The sequence below is a fragment of the Pteropus alecto genome, unplaced genomic scaffold, assembly GCF_000325575.1.
Source record: "Pteropus alecto unplaced genomic scaffold, ASM32557v1 scaffold210, whole genome shotgun sequence".
Lineage (NCBI taxonomy): Eukaryota > Metazoa > Chordata > Mammalia > Chiroptera > Pteropodidae > Pteropus > Pteropus alecto.
The window spans coordinates 190,203-195,187 of record NW_006431288.1 but is presented as its reverse complement, the minus strand read 5'-3'; the positions used below and the strand labels follow the sequence as shown (position 1 = coordinate 195,187).

The 4,985-nt window shown below is 34.0% G+C and overlaps 1 pseudogene; it reads right to left on the bottom strand.

Annotated features, from left to right (window-relative positions):
* Positions 1–285: 285 nt before the first annotated feature.
* LOC112470940 lies at positions 286–404 on the bottom strand (annotated as a pseudogene).
* Between the last annotated feature and the right edge of the window lie 4,581 nt (positions 405–4,985).

Here is a 4,985-nt window from a genome sequence, read left to right as displayed (position 1 = left end):
CATTTGCTACAACATGGATGGGTCTTGAGATTACTATGCTAAGCAAAATAAGTCAGACAGAAAAAGTTGAGAACCATATGATTTCATTCATATGTGGGATATAAAACAGAAAGCAACAAACAAAGACTCATAGACACAGGCAACAGTTTATTTTTATTTATTTATTTAATTAATTTATTTATTTTATAGTTTTAGGCAAGACAACCCTTGGTTGACCTCACAGATTGCAAGGAGCTTGTCAGCTTACAATCCCTTATTTTATTTCTTTATTTCTTTATTTATTTAGACCTACAGCACCTGGTCTTCCTAGGTGGTCTCCCATCCAAGTACTAACCAGGCCTGACCCTGCTTAACTTCCAATATCAGACAGGATAGGGCTTGTTCAGGGTAGCATGGTCATGGACAGACAACAGTTTAATGGTTACCAGAGGGAAAGGAGCAAGGGGGGAGGTAGATAAGGGTAAAGGGGGTCAAATATATGATGACCGAAGATTTGACTTTGGGTGGTGAACACACAATGCAATACACATATGACATATTATTGAATTGTACACTTGAAATCTATATAATTTTATTAATCAATGTCACTCCAATAAATTTAATAAAAAAAAAAGAAAAAAGAAATGTCAGAGTGATCCCAGCTTTCTCAGGCAGAACTTCACAGAGTTAAGAGAGTCTTGATGGGATCCCAAAGTCTGTTCCTGTTTTTTTGTTTGTTGTTGTTTTGTTCTGTTTTTTTATATAACAGCTTTATTGAGATATAGTTCACATACTACACAATTCATCCATTTAAAGTTAACAACTCAACGATTTTTACGAAAACAGACTCACAGGTACAGAGGACAATCTAGTGATTGCCAGGGGGAGAGGGGTTGGAGGGCTGGGAGAAAAAAGTGAAGAGTTGAAGAAGTACAAATTAGTAGTTAAAAAGTAGTGACGGAGATGTAGAGCACGGTAGAGGAAATATAGTCAATAATATCTTAATGGCTGTGTGTAGAGCCAGATGGGTGATAGAGTAATCAGGGAGATCATTTAATAAACTATATAAATTTCTAACCAATGTACCATATACCTGAAACTAATAAAAATAGACAACTCAATGTTTTTTTAGTGTATTCACAAAATAGCACAACTATTAGCGCAATCAATTTTAGAACATTTTCATTACACCAAAAAGAAACACTAAACCCATTAGTAGTCATTCCCTCACATCCCTCTAGCCTTCCTCTCCCAAGTCTTAGGTAACCACTAATTTATTTTCTGTATCTATAGATTTACTTCTTCTAGGCATTTTATATAAATGGATCCATAAAATATGTGGTCTTTGGTGACTGGCTTCTTTCACTAAGCATGTTTTTAAGGTTCAGCTATGTTACAGCATGTATCAGTACTCATTTCTTTTAATTGCCAAATAATATTCTATTATATGTACGTACCATATCTCATTTATCTATTCATCAGTTGATGGATATTTAGGTTGTTTCTACTTTTTGGCTATTATGAATAATGCTTTTATGGATATTTCTATACAAGTTTTGTGTGGACATATGTTTTTATTTCTCTCGGATATATACCTGAAAGTAGAATTTCTAGAACATATGATAGTCCTCTGTTTTGTAGGTCAGAAATTTGATCTTCTCAGAACCTTTAAAGTACTATCTTTAGATAACCAAACTCAAAAGAAATTGCCATGTAGAACTAAAAGATAATACATCAATTGACGATGGGGGTACAGATTTCAGGAGGCCAGAATAGTCATACTAGCTATTTGGGGAGCAACCTTTTCAACATCAGGTATATGAGAAACTGAAAATTACTTAATTTAACTTTTAATTAATGCAACAACTCTGAGGCTTAGAGAGATTAGATCATTTGTTCCAGGTTACATAGAAATTAGATGGAAACAACGGGATTTGAACCCAGGTCTGCCTTTTTCCAGAACTGTCTCTCTTAAATACTAGACTAGACTCATACTGCTTAAACATCACTGTTCATTAGTTGGAAATGGGTATTTTCCATGTTTTCACTCACAACACTATTCCTTTGGCAGGTGGCTACTTGAAATAAGTATATGCTAACTCTCAGTAGCTTTACTCTCAAAAAGTGACCTGGTATCCAAATTCTGAAGGTGCCTTAATGTGGTTCTCTTTCGACTGACTTTTATGAGAGTTGTTGCCGATCACATTTCTGGCACACCTCCTTAAAAGCACAGTCAGCAGCATTCAAAGCAGCTCCTGGATGCCTGCCCTACAGGGACGTTTGATGATGTCTGTACTATTTTGAGATAAAAAGAGTTCTGCATCCAGCAGTACAGAAACATATTCTAATTCAGCTTTTAAATCCCTCATTACATTTCACATGATGAAGGCTGCTGTAGACTTGAGTTATTTCCAGATAGACTATCATAAACTGTGTCTCTCTCTTTTTTGGGCTAGGTTGCAGACCAGACAATGGAGCTATTCACTGTGTGGTGGTTAACCCCACCATAAAGTCTTCAGATGTTGCTAATCTTGAAATAACCAGATTTGCTCTAAATCTTTTCAGAAAACCAGAATTGTACCATCTGTACCTTGCTGGTATTCACACACTAAATTACATAGCCATGATAAAAATATTATGAAATGAAGATTCATTTTGAGAAGTTTTGTTAAATTTATTAAATGTGACAACAGTATTCTGGTTAGGTGAGAAAAATTTTCTTCCTTTGAAATGCCTATTAAAAAGTATCTGAAAGAAACTGAAGAGTAAGCGATTGCCCCTAAACGAAGAGCCTGTGAGAAGCAGGCAGAATTGGATATGTGATACAAGTACAGTTGACCCTTGAACAACGCGGGAATTAGGGACACCAAACCCCACGCAGTCAAAAATCCACATACAACTTTTAACTCCTCAAGAACTTAATTACTAATAGCCTACTGTTGACCAGAAACCTTATTGATAACACAGTCGATTAGCACATATTTTGTATGTCGTATATATTATATATTGTATTCTTATAATAAAGTAAGCTAGAGAAAAGAAAATGTTATTAAGAAAACCAATAAGAAAGAGAAAATACATTTACAGTATTCATTGAAAAAATCCACATATAAGTGGACCCGTGCAGTTCAAAATCGGGTTATTCAAGGGTCAATAGTAGTTTAAAAGTGCATAACTATTATTTGAATCATTGAGATTTGACTATGTGTACAACTTTTCAGATCTGATAGAAATTATTTATAGTGAAGTGCACAGAGAACAGTAAAGATAAACTATGAGGCAAATGTGTCAAGTGACTTCTTTGGTGAGGATAAGTGATACTTGAATACCAGAAGATCAAGTTAACATCACCAAATAAAAAGATTGTAACAGTTTCAAGTCATAAAGACTGATGTATGGGGCAATAACCCATCCTTGCAAGAGAAGTTATTCTTGCAGTGGTTGTTTTTAATCTTCTGCTCTGGCTGCTGCCCTAGGTAAATTAAAATGGAAGCTTTCAAGATCTCTGAAGTTGAATTTACAGTGACAAAGGATGCAGATGGGTCTAAGAATTGTGCCTTCAAGATTAGGTTTTATATGTAATTTTTCACCATGCCATTTTGCATAATTCTTTATAAAAAATTTTGGGGTGTTCAATCTTGAGTTCTGTTTTTTCTGTCACTCTGCTATGGCATAAGTCAATTCTAATTTGAGTTTAGAGGTGTCTGATGAAAATCAAACCAAGTGATCTCTCAACCACCCATCTATTTTACATGTTATCTATGATCTTTTAGTTACTAAAACTGCTAACTCCCTTTTTAGTCATTCCCTTGAGGACATGCAAAGACATACACATTTTTTTTTTAAGTCCATTTAACTCCTGCTTGAGAAATTCTGCCCAAAGGAGATCTTGGAGTGAGAAAGGGAAAGAAAGGGTCAGATAAGACATAGAGAAAATCATGCAGAGACAGTTAAAATGAACTTTGAGGATTGTTTGTGGCTTTCTGTTATTTAAGTTCCACTTCTTATCAAAAACTAATGTTGCACCATTTGGCTTGTGTATGTTTAGTGAATACTTCAAAACTTTCTTAGAGTTAGTAGTTCTATTTGCCTGCCACTAAGTCACTTTGAATCATTGAGCATTAATCAACATTAAAGAAAACTGGACATTCTCAAGCAGTTACTGATACCTTAAACACTAACAGACTGTAGCCACCAAATTCCTGGGCTAAAGATATTCTATATTTGTGTGGTGATTGTATTTTCTAAGGCTAAACTTGAGACATGTGATCAGATAATGAAATAAAATATTTTAAATCAGAACAGTTAGCTATCATACATACTTGCTGTTAAAATAATATTTTTCTATTCTACCCCTTGTTCATAATTGCTTTCATTGATGTATATTGAGTAGACTTGACTTTAATCAAATCCTCCCATTAAGATAGAAACCCAAACAAAGAACATATGTTAAAGAAGAAAAATGTGTGAAAATAAATAGCAGTAAAATAACAGGAAATCATGGTGCTTAGGTATTAATATTCTTTAGCAATGTTAGGTTATTATTTTTAATAAACTTACTTTTTAGATTAGTTGTTAGGCCATTTTTAAAAACTGGTTTATAATTCTTGCAGATCTGATTTGCAAGAACAAAAAAGAGAAAAGCAATCCTGCTATATTCAGCATTGGGAAGGTTATTCTTAGAGTATTATGTATAATTTTGGTTTCCCTAATTGAAGAGAGACATGCACAACTTGGGAATAGTTCCAAAAAATCAACCAAAACATTCAGAGGCTAAAAAAATAAGCCATATGGAATCTATCTTCCAGACACACTCACACAAATGGGAAATAATTAATGTTCAAGTTTATTCATTACAACATTATCTATAATGACAAATGATCGGAATCCACCTAAAAGTTCATTAGTATGAGACTGGTTAGATAAATTATAGTGCGGCTAAATAATGGAATTTATTGAAGCTGTAAAAAAGATTGAGGAAACTCTTTATATTGTGTTAGGGAAAG